The following is a 19,009-nucleotide window of genomic DNA, read 5'->3' as shown; positions in this document are numbered from 1 at the left end:
TACAATTTAAGTGAAAGTGTTAGTCACTCAGTCATGTCGAACTCTTTGCGACCCCATGGACTATAGCCCACCAGGTGTCACTGGCCATGGAATTCTCCAGGCAAGAATACTGGGAGTGGGTTGCCATTCCCTTCTCCAGGGGATCTTCCCAACCCAGGGATTAAACCTGGGTCTCTTACATTGCGGGTAGATTCTTTTCTGTCTGAGCCACCAGGGAAGCCCTAAAAGTCTACAAGGTTACAGCAACTCCCACCCCAACCCTTTCTCTCCCATAGAAAAGCACTCACTTTTACTTCAATGGTTCTTTCTTTCCTTCAGGAAACCAGTGAGACTCTCCTGCTTTCTTCACTTCCTCACACATAGAGTTTCCTCCTTTGAGGTCCTCACTGAATCTTGCATATTTATTCCATGCTCTCACACATACAACACACACACACACACACACACACACACACACACACACACCTTCCTACTCTGTCTAAACACGTCATGCTTCATTTTTCCTTGTAGCACTTTATCATCATCTAGCTTATTACAATTATACTTATTTTTAAGAAGGTCTTTCTCTCTCTCTCATAACTGAAATGTGAGCTACTCAAATGTGAGGATTCTTGTCTGTTTTATTCATTAGTGAATGTCCAGAACCTAGACTAGTGCCTGACACATAATATACATTCATTATATGTTGAAATAAATCAATGTGTGGTTGAAAAATTAGAAAGGTCTACCCAGGACAGTAATCAGAGTGACTAGTGTCACTTTCCTTCTTGAGGCTACAAACTTATCTATACCTGGACTCAACTGCCCCTTCTATGTCTGTTATAACTTTTCTCCTTTCAAAAGCAAATCCCTCCAACCTTGCTGTGCCCAGAATGAGCAAGGATGTATCTGAATCCAAGTTTTAATCTTCTGACTAAATACTTTTCTATCTACTAAACTCTCCTGTTAATTCTACTCCCCCTTATCAAGTCTGCATTACACAGCCTACTTTAGCTAACCTTTTGTCTATCTCAGCTAACTTCTCTGCCTCTATCTCTTTTCATTAAATCCATTTAACAAAACAAACCTAGATTCACCAATTCCACAATAGATTTCCTCCAGGCTTAAATCTAGTCACTACTGGAGAATTTGGATGCAGTCTTACTAGCAATTCTACAACATGACTCTGGTCTATTGTGGTCAGTTCTGTACTTGATATTTCTATTTGCATGTCTTAAAACACTCACACATGTAAATGAAAGCAAGCAATTAGGAAAGACTTAAGATATTTCTAGTGAAGGCCAGTAAAGGATTTGGAATTAATTAGAAGTATCAATTGAACAGAGTCCAAATCTACTTTAAGGATACCTAGAAAAAAACTTTAACATGTTCCTTGCATGTCATCTTTCAAGGTCTTCTGTTAAGAACTTAATTAGTGGTGAAACTGAAATTTCACAATTGGTAGCCTTTAATTGTTAAACACAACTGGTAAAAATAATCTCAAAACAAATGCACTAGTGATATAGCTTACAATACAATTTAATAAAAGAATAAAAACTAAATTTTAACCAGTTTATTAGTATCAAATCAGAAAATTAAGAGAATGTGTATTCATTAAATTCTTAGGAGTTAAATTATATCTTAAATATTTCTATGCCTGAAGCTGAGTTTTTCTTCCATTGTAAGGTATTTTATATTTCATAACTCACCAATCTTCCTCAGTGCCAGGTCTTAGGGACTTAACCCTAGGACAGAGGCAGTCTCATAAAAATTAAAGGCCAAGAGCACACTGCAGTCCAATTTCCTATCACATCCCCCAGATACCCATGAGTTTATTTCTCAGACCCCCTGCTGATTTTCCTTTTATTGTCAGTATCTCATGTGATAAGAGAAAACAAATATAATCAATAAAATCACTAAAGTTTGCTAAATAAAATCCATCACTATAGCAAATGGAAATAAAAACAACAACCTTAAACGCAAATTTCAAGTTGAGTGAAATCTTACTAATTATATAATAAAATCAGATCAAGAGAATTGAATTATACTAGACAGGATAGGTATTATTTGATAAAATAGTTAATAGATTAAAAATCTACTGGACTTCTTCAAACTTAGTCTGAATGATATTTTTCAAACTCATCTTTAAATACCTCAGGCTTTTAGATCTCTGCTACCCAAATACAAATTTGATCAATAGAGTAAGTTACCTAGAACACTAAACCTCCCATTACCTCTCAATTTTTTTAATTATATTTTTGAAATTCCTACAGAGATGGTAAAATACATTTTAACTAATAATTGTATATTGTAAAAATACAGTGTAGTTCATCCAAATGAAGAGGAAATTTGTCTGATCTTAATAGAAATACAAAAAAACATACTTTCCTCAGTCAATTGAGAAAAACTTCCATCTAATTATACATAACAAAAATTTTGACATATTTCAGTTCAGTTCACTTCAGACATGTCCGAGTCTTTGCATCCCCATGGACTGCAGCATGCCAGGCTTCCCTGTCCATCACCAACTCCCAGAGCTTACTCAAATTCAGGACCATCGCATCAGTGATGCCATCCAACCAGCTCATCCTCTGTCGTCCCCTTCTCCTCCTGCCTTCAATCTTTCCCAGCATCAGGGTCTTTTCCAATGTGTTGGTTCTTCGCATTAGGTGGCCAAAGTATTGGAGTTTCAGCTTCAGCATCAGTCATTCTAATGAATATTCAGGACTGATTTCCTTTAGGATTAATTGGTTGGATGTCCTTGAAGTCCAAGGGACTCTCAAGAGTCTTCTCCAACACCATAGTTCAAAAGCATCAAATCTTCAGCACTCATCTATCTTAATAGTCCAAATCTCACATCCAAACATGACTACTGGAAAAACCATAGCTTTGACTAGACAGACCTTTGTTGGCAAAGTAATGTCTGCTTTTTAGTATGCTGTCTAGGTTGGTCATGGTTTTTCTACCAAGGAGCAAGCATCTTTTAATTGCATCGTTGCAGTCACCATCTGCAGTGATTTTGGAGCCCCCAAAAATAAAGTCTGTCACTGTTTCCACTGTTTCCCCATCTGTTTGCCATGAAGAGATGGGACCAGATGCCATGATCTTAGTTTTCTGAATGTTGAGTTTTAAGTCAACTTTTTCACTCTCCTCTTTCACTTACATCAAGAGGCTCTTTAGTTCTTCTTCACTTTCTGCCATAAGGGTGGTGTCATCTGCATATCTAAGGTTATTGATATTTCTCCCAGCAATCTTGATTTCAGCTTGTGTTTCATCCAGCCTGGCATTTCACATGATGTATTCTGCATATAAGTTAAATAAGCAGGGTGACAATATACAGCCTTGACGTACTCCTTTTCCGAGGTGGAAACAATCTGTTGTTCCATGTCCAGTTCTAACTGTTGCTTCTTGACCGCATACAGGTTTTTCAGGAGGCAGGTCAGGTGGTCTGGTATTTCCATCTATTTAAAAATTTTCCAGAGTTTGTTGTGATACACACAGTCAAAGGATTTGGCTTACTCAATAAAGCAAAACTAGGTGTTTTTCTGGAACTTTCTTGCTTTTTCAATGATCCAGTGGATGTTGGAAATTTGAACTCTGGTTCCTCTGCCTTTTCTAAATCCAGCTTGAACTTCTGGAAGTTCACAGTTCACATACTGTTGAAGCCTTGCTTGGAGAATTTTGAGCATTACTTTGCTAGTGTGTGAGATGAGTGCAATTGTTGTGGTAGTTTGAACATTCTTTGGCCTTGTCTTTCTTTGGGATTGGAATGAAAACTGATCTTTTCCAGTCCTTTGACCACTGCTGAGTTTTCCAGATTTGCTGGCATATTGAGTGCAGCACTTTAACGGCATCATCCTTTAGAATCCGAAATAACAGGAATTCCATCCCCTCCACTAGCTTTGTTCGTAGTGATGCTTCCTAAGGCCTACTTTATTTCACATTCCAGGATATCTGACTCTAGAGTGATCACACCGTCCTGCTTATCTGGATCATGAAGATCTTTTTTGTATAGTTCTTCTGTGTATTCTTGCCACTCTTCTTAATACCTTCTACTTCTGTTAGGTCCAATCCATTTCTGTCCTTTATTGTGCTCATTTTTTGCATGAAATGCTCCCTTGGTGTCTCTAATTTTCTTGAAGAGATCTGTAGTCATTCTCATTCTATTGTTTTCCTCTATTTCTTTGCATTGATCACTGATGGAAGTTTTCTTACTTCTCCTTGCTATTGCTTGGAACTCTGTATTCAAATGGGTATATCTTTCCTTTTCTCCTTTGCCTTTAGTGTCTCTTCTTTTCTCAGCTCTTTGTAAGGCCTTGTCAGACAACCATTTTGCCTTTTTGCATTTCTTTTTCTTGGGGATGGTCTTGATCAATGCCTCCTATACAATGTCATGAACCTCCATCCATAGTTCTTCCAGCACTCTGTCTATCAGATCTAATCCCTTGAATCTATTTGTCACTTCCACTGTATAATTGTAAGGGATTTGATTTAGGTCATACCTGTATGGTCTAGTGGTTTTCCCTACTTTCTTCAATTTCAGTCTGAATTTGACAATAAGGAGTTCATGATCTGAGCCACAGTCAGCTCCCAGTCTTGTTTTTGCTGACTGTACAGAGCTTCTCCACTTTTGGCTACAAAGAATATAATCAGTCTGATTTCAGTATTGACCATCTAGTGATGTCCATGTGTAGACTCTTCTCTTATGTTGTTGGAAGAGGGTGTTTGCTATGACCAGTTCATTCTCTCGGCAATACTCTATTAGCCTTTGACCTGCATCTTTTTGTACCCCAAGGACAAATTTGCCTGTTGCTCCAGCTAACTTTTGACTTCCTACTTTTGCATTCCAGTCCCCTATAATGAAAAGGACATCTTTTTTGGGTGTTAGTTCTAGAAAGTCTTGTAGGTCTTCATAGAACCGTTAAACTTCAGCTTCTTCAGCATTACTAGTTGGGCCATAGACTTGGATTACTGTGATATTGAATGGTTTGCCTTGGAAACAAACAGAGATCCTCTGTCGTTTCTTAGATTGCATCCAAGTATTGCATTTTGGACTCTTTTTTTTGACTGTGATGGCTAGTTCATTTCTTCTAAGGGATTCTTGCCCACAGTAGTAGATATAATGGTTATCTGAGTTAAATTCACCCATTCCAGTCCATTTTAGTTCATTGATTCCTAAAATGTCAGTGTACACTCTTGCCATCTCCTGTTTGACAACTTCCAATTTACCTTGATTCATGGACCTAATATTCCAGGTTCCTATTGCTCTTTACAACATCGGATCTTGCTTCCATCACCAGTCACAACCACAACTGGGTGTTGTTTTTGCTTTGGCTCCATCTCTTCATTCTTTCTGGAGTTATTTCTCCACTCTTCTCCAGTAGCATATTGGGCACATACTGACCTGGGGAGTTCATCTTTCAGTGTCATACCTTTTTGCCTTTTCATACTGTTCATGGGGTTCTCAAGGGAAGAATACTGAAGTGGTTGCCATTTCCTTCTCCAGTGGACCAAGCTTTGTCAGAACTCTCTGCCATGACCTGTCCGTCTTGGGTGGCCCTACATGGCATGGCACATAGTTTCACTGAGCTAGACAAGGCTGTGGCCCACATGACCAGTTTGGTCAGTTTTCTGTGATTTTGGTTTTCAGTCCGTCTGCCCTCTGATGGATTAAGGATAAGAGGCTTATGGAAGCCTCCTGATGGGAGAGACTGACTGAGGGGGAAACTGGGTCTTGTTCTGATGGGTGGGGCTGTGTTCCTTAAATCTTTAATACAATTTTCTATTGACGGGCGAGGCTGTGTTCCTTCCTTGTTGCTTGACCTGAGGCCAAACTATGCTGGAGGTAATGAAGATAATGGCAACCTCCTTCAAAATGTCCTATGCATGCACTACTGCACTCAGGCCACCATGAACCCATGCCTCCCCCGAAGACTCCTGGACACTCACAGGCACATCTGGGTCAGTCTCTTGCAGAGTCACTGCTCCTTTCTCCTGGGTCCTGGTGTGCACAGAGTTCTGTTCATGCCCTTGAAGAGTCTGTTTCCCCAGGCCTCTGTAAGTTCTGGTGGTTCTATGGTGGGGTTAATGGCAACCTCCTCCAAGAAGGCTTATGCCATAATCAGGTCTACCTCACCCAGAGCCCCTGCGGCAGGCCATTGCTGCCCCGTACCTCTGCAGGAGACACTCAGACATAGTTCTGTTTCAGTCTCTGTGGGTTGGGAGTATGTTTTGTGCCCTCCCCAGGTCTGAGCAGCTCAGGTGACCAGGTGCTTGGTGAGCACCCTGTCCCAGGTGAGCCGTGCATCTTAATCCCCTCCCTGGTCATGGCTGCTTGGTTTCCCAGGGGCACCATGTGTGTCTCCTCTGGAGAGCTGATCTCAGACTGTGACCCTCCTGATGGATGTCAACCACCCAGGGTCTCAAGAAGATGTGGTTAGTAGCTGGGAGCCTGCTCACAGATTGGTGGAAGATGCCCTCTCTGGGGTTGCGATTGTAGCAGCCCCTTGCCTTCTGGCTCTGGTTTTCACAAGCCTGCCTCTCTGCCTCTGGGTGGGGAGGGGCTGGTATACAGCAGGCTAGCTCTCCTTTGGTATTCCTTCAATCCTTTGTTCTGTGAGCTGGTCAGGCTGTGCTTAGATTGCTAGGTTAGAGCCTATATACTTATTTTATAGATGGATTTCCCTAGCAGCTCACTTGGTAAAGAATCTGCATGCAATGCAGGCAACTGGGTTCCATTCCTGACCCGGTTCCGTTCCTGGGTCAGGAAGATCCGCTGGAGAAGGGATTGGCTACCCACCCCAGTATTCTTGGGCTTCCATGTGGCTTAGCTGATAAAGAACTCACCTGCAATGTGGAAGATCTGGGTTTGGTCTCTGGGTTGGGAAGATCCGCTGGAGAAGGGAAAGGCTACTCACTCCAGTATTCTGGCCTGGAAAATTCCATGGACTGTATAGTCCATGGGGTCACATGAGTTGGACACGACTGAGCAACTTAAAAAAAAATATATATATATATATATATAGATAGATAGATATAGATATAAGATGAAGCAAGTCTATAAATTTACTGTTTATATTGGTAAGAGTATCTAACTGGCACAGGTAAGAGTATCTAACTGGCACATGTATATGCATTCTTACTATATATAGCTGTTTCTTTTTACTCGCCTTTATCTGGCTCTAACCCAGTATCTATAAAAGATGAGTTTCTTTTATATCTAGTAAATTCTTATCACTGATTTGACCCAGATAAGAAATTCACAAGTAGTTCAAACCCTAAATATTATCATATAACTATAACTCTTAATCAGTCTCCTTTTCTCAAGTATGTTCCCTCAAACTACATCAGATATTATCTAATACTGACACAAAATCATATATGTATATGATTAGGTGATTCTGAAAACAAAAGTAAAACCTTAACAGATAATTCAGTAATTATATCTTTAGGTAAATATTTTAATTTTTCCATGAAGTCAAGAATAATTTAACATTGTATAAAAGTATTAAGTTAGTTTAAGCACTTATTGACTTGATGCCCCATATTACATATAAGGGTCATCATTGTATTTTATGTCAACTACAAAAAATTCTTTAGTCTTATCCTGAAACAAATAATTTTAGAAAATTTTATTTGTATTAATTTACTTTAAGATTTACATTGAAAAAGCAAGAGAGTTCCAGAAAAACATCTATTTCTGCTTCATTGACTATGTCAAAGCCTTTGACTGTGTGGATACCAATAAACTGTGGAAAATTCTAAAAGTGATGGAAATACCAGACCACCTGACCTGCCTCCTGAGAAATCTATATGCAGGTCAGGAAGCAACAGTTAGAACTGGTCATGGAACAACAGACTGGTTCCGCCTTGGGAAAGGAGTACATCAAGGCTGTATATTGTCACCCTGCTTATTTAACTTATATGTAGAGTACATCATGATAAATGCTGGGCTGGATGAAGCACAGTCTGGAATCAAGATTTCCATGAGAAATTTCAATAACCTCAGATATGCAGATGACACCACCCTTATGGCAGAAAGGGAAGAAGAACTAAAGAGCCTCTTGATGAAAGTGAAAGAGGAGAGTGAAAAAGTTGGCTTAAAACTCAATATTCAGAAAACTAAGATCATGGCATCCGGTCCCATCGCTTCATGGCAAATAGATGGGGAAACAGTGGAAACAGTGACAGGTTTTATTTTGGGGGGCTCTAAAATCACTGCAGATGGTGATTGCAGCCATGAAATAAAAAGACACTTACTCCTTGGAAGAAAAGTTATGAACAAACTAAACAGCATATTAAAAAGCAGAGACGTTACTTTGTAACAAAGGTCCATCGAGTCAAGGCTATGGTTTTTCCAGAAGTCATGTATGGATGTGAGAGTTGGACTATAAAGAAAGCTGAGCACCGAAGAATTGATGCTTTTGATCTGTGGTGTTGGAAAAGACTGTTGAATGTCCCTGATACTGCAAGGATATCCAACCAGTCCATCGTAACAGAAATCAGTCCTGGGTGTTCATTGGAAGGACTGATGTTGAAGCTGAAACTCCAATACTTTGGCCACCTGATGTAAAGAACTGACTCACTTGAAAAGACCCTGATGCTGGGAAAGATTGAAGGCGGGAGGAGAAGGGGACAGAAGATGAGATGGTTGGTTGACATCACTGACTCAATGGACATGAGTTAGAGTAAGCTCCAGGCGTTGGTGATGGATAGGGAGGCCTGGCATGCTGCAGTCCATGGGGTCGCAAAGAGTTGGACATGACTGAGCGACTGAACTGAACTGAACTGAACTGAACTTTAGGTTTTGATATTTTGTTTTTTCCACCTATAAAAATTTTCCACAGCACTGAGTGTATATATCTTCCTTCAGAATTATGTTACTCATATTAAATATAATTCTTTTTTAAGTGACATATCTGTCAGAAGCTGAAAATCAAAACAAAGTCTTAAAATATAATAGAACTTACTTTCCTCTATATGCCTGTTCTACAAGTTTCCCTATGGTTTCTACAGATAATCATGGGATGTTTAGTGTAAAGAACTCCTGATCTATATGCTTGAGAAGAAATAAATGACCAATTGCAGGGTGGTCTCCTGCAAAGCATCCAAACCAGCCACATTAGGCTACTTAAAACCATCAATTCTGGCACATCTGGGTCCGGATGTAGTGAATTAGGTTACCTGTCAGAAAGGTACTGTCTGTTGCCACCACAAGGCTTGGACTCCAGCCTCCAGAATCAGCTCATGAGAGGGGCTATACTCCCCCAACTTCAGGAATACTGAGACAGTGGGTCAAACATCTACAGCAGCAAAGCCCATGTCACTCAGGGGGGCAGAGTGATGCTCCTCCTCCTGCAAAAGATAAGCTAGCAAAATTTGGCTACAAAGTATTTGCTGTTGAATCCCAGGCCTACTGCTTCTTCAGTCTCATAACTTAAGTCCCTTCTCTCACTTCTCAAGCTGATTGTCTGTCCCAGCTGGGTCCCTGTGCACTGAAAAAGGATGCAATACATAACAGGAGAATTGCGTATTGCTTATGTCCCCTGCTTCTGTGCATTTATCTTAGTGAACATGCCAGCAGGCTTAATGTGTGAAATAGCTTTCATTTTTAGTGACAACAGTGTGAGTTTCAGTAGAGAACGTGGTGCATTACTCATAGATCTTGGACTTTGATATGTATGAAGTAACCAGACAGACTTTTGGTTATAACTCTGAGGAAGGCAGGGAAAGTGTTCCAAGTGTGAGAATAGGAGTGTACACAGATTTTTTTTTGAGAGCCAGAGGTTGGGCTCTAATTAACTGGTTCATCAAATTTCATTTCCATCTTTTCTATTAAAGAGAATAGCAGTCAGGAAGTAGACATCCATCTAAGACCTACACATCTCATTACCACTTTACAGCTTAGTGTGGCTATGGGAATAATCTTTCAAGGGGATACAAACAAAAGTAATGCATGCTTCTCCCAGGCAAAGGGTTTAGGATGCAAGAGAGCCTGCTCAACCTATCTTCCCACTTGGCCTCTTGAAAGCATTCAATAATGAAGTGCTCAGAGATGGTGGATTCATATAAATGAAGTCTGGCCACTGAAAGATCACATGGAGAAGAGTTGTCCATCCACTCCACCTCCCAAAAAGTTACATAAACAAAAAGTAAATTTCTGTGGTGTGTGCCTTTAAATATTGTATTTCTATTTCAATCTAATTCATCCTAACCTATTCAGTACTGTCTTTTCCCCTGTAATATATGTTGAATTCATTAACACTCTGTACTCAAATACCAGAAAGCATCATCTGCATGTAAGGAGAAGAAAATAAATCTGGGATCAAATTAGTCAAAAGAATCTTCTTAAAGGGGAAAAGTTTATACTATTAAAATACTTGTTAGAAGACCAGATGACCCTAACAGATATGAGATTCACAGATATGAGAAGAGCAGCCTTAATTTGGGCAAAGCAGGAAAACACTTGGTATAACCCAAGGATACAGATCATGGGAAAAAAGGTTAAAAGAGAGGGTTAGTATTAATGCAATTGTTCAGTCTCTAAGTCACATCCAACTCTTTGCGACCCCATGGGCTACAGTACACCAGGCTTCCCTATCCATCAACATCTCCTGTAGTTTGCTCAAGCTCATGTCCATTGAGTTAGTGATGCTATTCAACCATCTCATCCTCTGCCATCCCCTTCTCCTGCCCTCAATCTTTCCCAGCAAAGAGGAAAGTGATTCTAGAAAGGTAAGTCCTATTAATTGATATTCCGATTTTCCAATATATTAGTTAGTAACAATATCTAACGAGATAATATAGCTAATTTCAATATGAGGTGTACTTTAATATGTGTGCCATTATAAGTCATCAGCTCATTAGCTCTAATATGCTAGACTTTAAAGTCTTCAATTAGAATGCAGTCTAGGATAGTTAATGTGTCTTTCCCCCACTCCTATTGTTTATTTTTTTTTTTTGATAATACTTTCTATTATTGGGCACTCAGGTGTATGTGTGTCACATTTACGAAATATTTTTCAAGTATTTCTAATTCGCTGTGATAAGAACACTTAACAGAGATTCCACTCTTTCAACACATTTTTAAGTATACAATGTTGTTAACTGCAGTCACAGTGTTGTACAAGCAGACCTATAGAACTTATTCACCTTCATCTGAAATGTTCTATCCAATGAATTTTATTATTTTTCGTATCTACTTTTTCTTCTCTTCTGTTTTCTTAAGATAATTTTCCTTTCTTATAAATACTATTTTCACTTATTATGAAGACCTTGAACATGTATGTTTCATAATCATTTTTAGATTGCATTACTCTTTTCCTTTTATTTTAGTGAATTTGTCTCCTAATTTTTAGTTTTGTTGGCTGACTTGAACTTATCCTCATACATTTTGGAGTTTTGTTGCAGACTTGAGTGAAGAGAATTTTCTCTCTCTGCTTTAGTAATGTTGTTTGTTTGTCTCTTCTTTATGACCCCTGAGTCCCTAACTTTAGACCATATTTGCAGTTGTATTAACTGTAGCAGTATTGTGGACTCAGAAGCTAAGTCAGCTACTTGGTATGGATGAAGTCTCAGGAAGAAGCTGCAACTAGTCAGCTCCTTCCTACATTCCCAGGTAAACAGATTCATAGAAGCCCTGGTTAAAGACAGGGCTCACGACAGGAACTCTTCATCCTCCTTTCAACATCAGAGGGATTCCACAATATGTCTTTATTTCAGGCAGTGCATCTGGCTCCAGTTATACTTGTTATATTGGTTGATTTAGATTCTCATTGTCCTTAGAAGATGAAACCTCAGACCACCTGTCCTTGCTTCCATTCCAAGAGCAAGGCTGCAGATCTAGGATCATTTATTTTGTTTGTTTCTCCTCTGTTTCTTGTTCATGTAAATTTTTATTTTTTGACTGTATATTTTTATTCTATTCATTTTTGCTATATATTGGAAGCAAAGAAAGAACTCTAAACTGTGAACCTGAAATGCCGTGTAGGTTAAGAGTTTCCTTAGCACCTTAGCATAGAAATTTTATACAAGAAGATGACAGCACTAGTTTTGTCTTTGCTCTTTACACAGAAATCATAATAATTACTCAAACAGCTTTTGATAATGATTCAGACTTCATGATTTTATTTCAAAGAGCCTCACCATTTGGAAAGAATGAGCATTAAGTTGGTTTTTTACTGCACATATCTTTTCTACTACTTTTTTTTTTTTAATGCAAAAACAGTGGGATGGTAAAAACTAGTTATTAGAGAATGACATTCAGCAAAAAATCCAATAGTTATTAACCTATTATTTGTTACAGTTCTGTTCTAAATATAAATTCTTGCCGAGGTTTCATAAGTTCCATATTAGATGTCTTCCACTGTATTACATGTGATTCTTCTTTAACTCAAAAATGCTAAAAGTGACCTTAAAGTGACTCCATCTATGTTGCCTGGCTTTGTTTATTTGAATAGCCTCAGGATTTGTGCATGTTGGAGATTTTGACAGCTTTAATTATTCTACACATTTAACTGGTGAGAATTTAATTACTCTAGTGTTCCCATAGGGCTGATGACATAGGTGAGATATTAAAAAATAATAAATAAATGAAGGTACGTGCAATCTGTGATGCCACCAGTTTGTGGCTAGGATTATTTTAGACCCCATAGCATATATCTTTTAAAATCTCCATTTAGCAATCCTTTAATTTTAGTATTTTTCAAATTAGTATCTTAAGGTAGGTAGCTGAATACAATATATATGTGTGTGCAATATATAAATATAGATTATTTATTTTATTTGCATTTTTTATTAAGATTACATATATATGTATAGTTTTTAAATATATAATTTCAAACAAATTTTAATTTTGAATTAATCTTGGATTTATAGAAAATTCACTAGGATAACAGAAACACTTTTTCTATATCACTCCATTCACTTAGATTTCTCAATTGTTATGTGACATTTTAAAAGTATGTTGCTTTTGCTATGTATTTATATCTTTAAATACTTAAAATTAGAGTTTCATAAAAATAAGAACAGCTTTATTACTTAGCCACAGTACAATTATAAAATCATAAAATTAACATTAATAAAGATACAATTATATATTTTGTATTCCTCATCCAAATTGTGCTAATTATTCCACTAATATCCATTATAACAAATATGGGATTTTTTTTTTTTCTGGTCCAGGATTCAACCCAAATGTAGCAAATGGCCTGTTAATGCCCTTGAATATGGAACATGTCTTCAATCTTCTTTGTCTTTCATACCTTTTTAAATAGAGAACAGGCTTGTTGTTTTGTTGAATGTCCTTGATTTGGCTTTCCCTGATATTTCCTCATGATTGCATTACGCATTTTTGGCAAGAATACACAAAATTAATGTTGCATGCAACTTTCTCAATGCATAATGCCTAATTTTCCCTTTATTGGTAAGGTTAACTTTGATTATTTGGCTAAGGTGCTTTCTTCATTTTAAATTTCTGTTTTCTCTTTGTAATTAATAATATATTATGGGGTGATATTTTGAGACTATGCAAATATCCCATCCCACATATTTCATCCACTGAATTAGCATCCATATTATTTTTGCCTGAAACAATGATTACTATGATGTTGTTGCTTCAAAAGTAAGATTAAGAAAAATATCCAGAAATTATATTTCATCAGTAAAGTTAGTACTAATGCCAACTACATCTCATTTTCTAAAACCTCAAAAATATGTGCATTTATTTTGAAAGACCTTAAAACAAAATTGTAAAACATGGACAAATTTTTATTCTTGTATAGAATGACTCAGCATCATATAGATGTCAGCTTGAACAACTGTGTTGTAAATGTAATATAATTCCAATAAAAAAAGTTGATAATGAAGTGTAATGTAATCCCAATAAAAATTTGATAATGAAGCTTATAGGGAAAAAACAAATATCCAAAAATAGTCTGGAAATCATGGAAAAGGAAAAGCTATATGAGAAGGGATTGACACCACATATTTTAATATACAAATTATTACTTTCAGTTTTGAACTATTAAAAAAAAACATTATGAATATTCTCCTGTGGATTTTTGTGAGCATTTTTTTTTTGTTTCCATTAGATATTCACCTAGAAATGACATTATCAGGTAATGGAGCAAGTGAATATTTAGTTTATAGGAAATGTTCTGAAGTGTTTTTCAAGTGATGGCATCATTTAATCCACATTCTTCCATCATGAATTGATCAGTCTATTTTATTTTTAGTCATTCTGGTGAGCGTATTAGGGCATCTCATTTTTATTTTGATTTACATGTCCAAAATGATAAATCACCCAAGCAATTTCCATCTGTGTAATGGTCATTTGTATATCTTCTATTTTAAAGTATCTGTGTTTTTTCTTTAATTTTCTAGATGCAGGAGATATGTGTACATTCTCTACAAGAGACTTTTGTCAGATATATATTTTATAAATATTTTCTTTTAGACATATTTTTCTATATATTTTTCAAAGATTTCTCTTCATGAGAATTTTAAATTTTTAAATAAAATCTAATTAGTCACTTTTCTTTTATAATTACAAGTTCCTTTAACCTGAGGAAATTTTTCTTGTCCTCAAATCACTGAACTTTCTCTCATGTTTCTAAGATTTGTGGTTTTGTCTTTTATATTTAGGAATATAAATATACTTATATATTTGAATTAATAAGTTCCTAGTGTGCATGATGTGAATGATGGTATTTTTTTTTCTGTATGTGTATTCAAATATTCTCTAACCATTTTAAACCATTATTATACAAATCATATGGCTTTTGTACTTTTGTAGTGAATTCAGTGCCCTTATATAAGTAGATCTATTTCTGAATTATTTTTCTGTTGATCTAGTTTTTGATATCTATGCCAAAGCCACACTGTTTTGACTATTCTAGATAGTAATCCACTGTGCCTGCTCTATTCACTAATATTTCTAAATAGTATGGTATGGTGTCTTTCTAATGTAGATATTCAGTTAATATCAAATAAATGAATTGTTGATAAGAAATGGAATATTTCTCATTTTAGAAATATTGATCATTTGAAAAGATGAAAATCTACTCAAGAACAATTGAGTGCTAATTGCCATCTGTAAAAGAGTCTTATTGTGAGGTACTAACCAGAATTTGAGTAATAAAAATATAAATATAATGACTTCTAGTCTTCACAATAACCTGCAACTGAGGCATGACACTGGAGAAGAATTTTAAAGGTGCTAGTTATTGTCATGGAGAAGGCAATGGCACCCCACTCCAGTACTCTTGCCTGGAAAATCCCATGGACGGAGGAGCCTGGTAGGCTACGGTCCATGGGGTCCCTAAGAGTCGGGCTCGACTGAGTGACTTCACTTTCACTTTTCCCATTCATGCACTGGGGAAGGAAATGGCAACCCACTCCAGTGTTCTTGCCTGGAGAATCCCAGGGATGGCGGAGCCTGGTGGGCTGCTGTCTACGGGGTCGCACAGGGTCGGACACGACTGAAGCGACTTAGCAGCAGCATGAGCAGCAGCAGTTATTGTCAACAAAAGGGTTCTCTTTTCTCCAAAATCAACTCTTAAAACACAGTTCCTACCAAATCATTTTATTTTGTTTCAAACAATGTGTTTGGAGTTATTATTCATCATTCAACAAAGTGTACTAAGCATGCTTTTGAGAGTTTAGAAAATACAGTTGAACAAAGCAGAGCTTTGGTTATGTAGAGCTAGAAGGATGAATATTGAAAAGCACCTGAGCAGACACTTAAAGGCGGCATGCTTTCATTTGAAGTTCATTTTCTGTGCTTTCCTTTAAAGACTCACCATATACTCTGGCCACATAAGATAACTCAAAGTCTTAATATCTTCTGTATTTCCCACCTCTACCTTATTTTCACTTTTTTTTCCTCACCAGGAATTGATTTTCTTCTTTTCTGTCTCTGCTGCCACTCTGTTGTAGCTATTATTACTTCTTAACTTTTTGCTGGAGAAGGCAATGGCACCCCCACTCCAGTACTCTTGCCTGGAAAATCCCATGGACAGAGGAGCCTGGTAGGCTGCAGTCCATGGGGTCACTAAGAGTCGGACACGACTGAGCGACTTCACTTTCACTTTTCCCTTTCATGCACTGGACAAGGAAATGGCAACCCACTCCAGTGTTCTTGCCTGGAGAATCCCAGGGACAGCGGAGCCTGGTGGGCTGCCGTCTATGGGGTCACACAGAGTCGGACACGACTGAAGCGACTTAGCAGCAGCAGCAGCAACTTTTTGCTTTGTCTCCTGGAATAGCCTCTCCTCACCTTATACTCCTTTAGACATTATCTACAGTTAAGTCAAAATCGTATTTATTACTGGTCATGTCATTCATATATTTAAAATTCTTCAAAAACTCATCTTTGTTCTGATAATAAAAGAGAGAATATTAACATGGCTTACCCTCCTTGCTCATGAGCCACTGACCATCCTATTGCCTGGCCCTCATTATCTGTCCTTTACAACCTTGTTGCTACTTTAGCTTTCAGGTTTTTAACCTATTATGGTCTTTTCTGCATCAGAGCCATAGCATATGCCACCACTCTGCCCAAACTATTTTTCTCTCACTCCATCCAACCATCTTCAGGGATAGTTCCCACTCATACTGCAGAGTGGGCTCACAGTTCATTTCCTTAAGAAACTCTTCCCTTTTCATCATCCCTGACCTGTCTTCATGGGGAACAGATATATTCTATTACATGAGCTCAAGGTACTCTGAATTTCTCCTTTGTAGCATAGTATTAAATAATTGCTTCATTAGTAATTCAGTGTTTGTCTTGCCTTCTATATTACAGAGGACAAGGACTGTTTTTGTCTTGCTCACTGCTACAAATACTTTCCTTAGCACAATTTATTTCACAGAGCAGATATTTAATAAATGCTTATTGAAGAATGACCAAGCTTCTCTTTGAACATCAAACGTCTCGTTCTAGATGCCCTAGCTTGTGATTTTATGTTAGTATGTCTCTGGTCCTGCATCTTTGTGTCATAAAGCTGGTAAATAGGCACAACTGTGATAGGAATATTTTGTAAACCACTTCCTATTCTGCTACAGAACTGCACACAGAAGTGATCTTGAATCCCATAAATAAATCCCAATAATACTGAGTGAAATCTGTTCTCAACTCAATAACCTCTTAGCCAAATCCTTAAAATAGTCTTTATTGCCCTGCAATGCTCTCTTGGAGGAAAGGAAGAAAGCATACAAAACAACAACACTCATAATGTATAATGGTTAAAATATCTCTATTTTCAGAAAAATTTAAGCACATAGCTATGTAGATGCATTTTTAGGACCCCTCACTGACTTCGGAAGAAGTTCACTTTGTAATGAAAATTGCTGAAACTTAAGCATCTTTAGCTTTACAATAAATCTATGTCAAGTAAATTATTTGGGATATATTTTTCTGCTGTCTGACTCAAACATTACAAAATTAGCTCAAGATTTTGTTACTTAGAATTTCCCAACTTTATGATGGGTAGATTTTATTACTTCAGTTTGCTTCCCTTTTCTTCCCAGTGGGCCCGTTTCTGCATTTCTTACCAAATGCAGGGGGAAGAATTATTCACTGAAGTTGTTTTTTTTTCTTCTTCTTCTTTTTCATTTGCTTTTCTGTGCGTCTTTCTTCTCAACCTCTCCCTCCTCCCCCCGCTTTTTTTTTCTGCTTTCCTCTCTTGCTCCTTCCTTTTACTAAGGTTACAAAGATTGCTTACTTTTATCGGTGTAGCTACCACCCCCTCAAGTTAGCAGTCCCATCCAGTCTCATAAATTAGGAATTGGTGGGAGGCAGGGGGGTGTCCCACATTCTTCCATCATGAGATGTAGAAAAAGTGATGTTTCTAGGGCAAGAGCCGGCAGAAAGCACTTGACAAATTTAAGAAAAAACATTGCAGGAAAAATGACCGTGTTTTAGGCGAATAGACTTTCTGGTGGCCTTCAGATGGTGTAGCTGCTTTGCTGTCATTTTCACAGCCTAGAAACTGTGCCTGTTGATATTTCTAATAATGGCAGTAACAGGAAAACTGTCTAAACTCAGGGCTTTTACCATCAGTCTCTTGGTGGGTTTTTTTTTTTTTTTTCCATCTTCGTTTCTGTCTTTATTTTTATTGTTTAGGATTTTTGCATCTATTCACATGTAAAATACCAGTCTGTTTCTTTTTTTATGCTGTCTTTGCCATGCTTTTTATCAGTTTTGTTAGCTTGAGTTAGCAAGTAAGGAAATGTTCCCTGTTTGTCTAGTGTGTAAAATATGAAAGCTATAGATAAAAGCTCTTAACCAAGAGCTCATAACCAATCATTTTTATAGATAAAAAAGTTTGTGTCCTCCCCAAATTCATGTGTTAAATTTTGAAGCCTCAAGGTGATGGTAGTGAGGCCTTTGGAAGGTGATTAGGTCATAAGGGTGAAGCCCTCCTATATAAGATTGTTGCCCTTATAAAGCAGGCTCCAGAGAGCTCCTTTCACCCTTTGAGAACATGGCAAAAAGAAAGCTTTCTATGAAACAACAAGGAGATATGAAAGAGATTCCACATCGACCAGCCCTCTGGATCTTGGATTTCCCAGCTTCCATAATTTGGAGAAATAAGTCTTGCTTGGAAGCTACCTATTCAGTGGTATATTGTTACCATCTCAGACATACTAAAACAATGAAGGATGAGTTTTAATAATAAAAAATTCCTTATATTTTGTGCAAGCATATTATATGTGTCAATAAGTGATTATAGATTTAAATTCTTGCCAAACTGCTCAGCTTTTCTTAGGATTTCATCCTCTCCAAGTTTATACCTTATATCAGTGCAATCACCTGTCTCAAATTTTACAGTTACTGTAATGGACTTTCAGGAAGCAATTTCCTAATTTCCTCAACAATGTCATCTAAATGGGTGATATGGCTTAGCATGTTTTCTTTTCCATAATTGTCTGAATTTTATCAAGGGCAATGGAACATTGTTCTAATCTATAACTTCAGAAATTATATGTAATCAGTGGGGAGGAATATAAGTACATTTATGCCTATGTT

General features: G+C 37.4%; 1 protein-coding gene across 11 annotated transcripts in view; it reads right to left on the bottom strand.

The window, feature by feature from the left end:
- Positions 1-19,009, bottom strand: part of LOC145518172 (uncharacterized) — a 1,384,210-nt gene that overhangs the window by 1,340,214 nt on the left and 24,987 nt on the right. For 2 of the 11 annotated variants that reach the window (XR_014062695.1, XR_014062692.1), the window contains exons 3-4: positions 9,163-9,333; positions 6,826-6,927 (exon numbers count right to left, since the gene is read on the bottom strand). The exons of 6 other annotated variants lie outside the window; for them this stretch is intronic. The gene's annotated coding sequence lies outside the window, so the exon portion shown is untranslated. Of the gene's footprint in view, positions 1-4,324; positions 6,044-6,825; positions 6,928-9,162; positions 9,334-19,009 lie in introns of those variants that run through there. 3 more of the 11 variants (XR_014062694.1, XR_014062704.1, XR_014062690.1) reach the window with 3 other exon arrangements.

The sequence above is a fragment of the Giraffa tippelskirchi genome, chromosome 8 (assembly GCF_054371585.1).
Source record: "Giraffa tippelskirchi isolate mGirTip1 chromosome 8, T2T-mGirTip1v1.2.pri, whole genome shotgun sequence".
Lineage (NCBI taxonomy): Eukaryota > Metazoa > Chordata > Mammalia > Artiodactyla > Giraffidae > Giraffa > Giraffa tippelskirchi.
The sequence above is the reverse complement of the archived record's forward strand: the minus strand, read 5'-3'. Positions and strand labels throughout refer to the sequence as shown.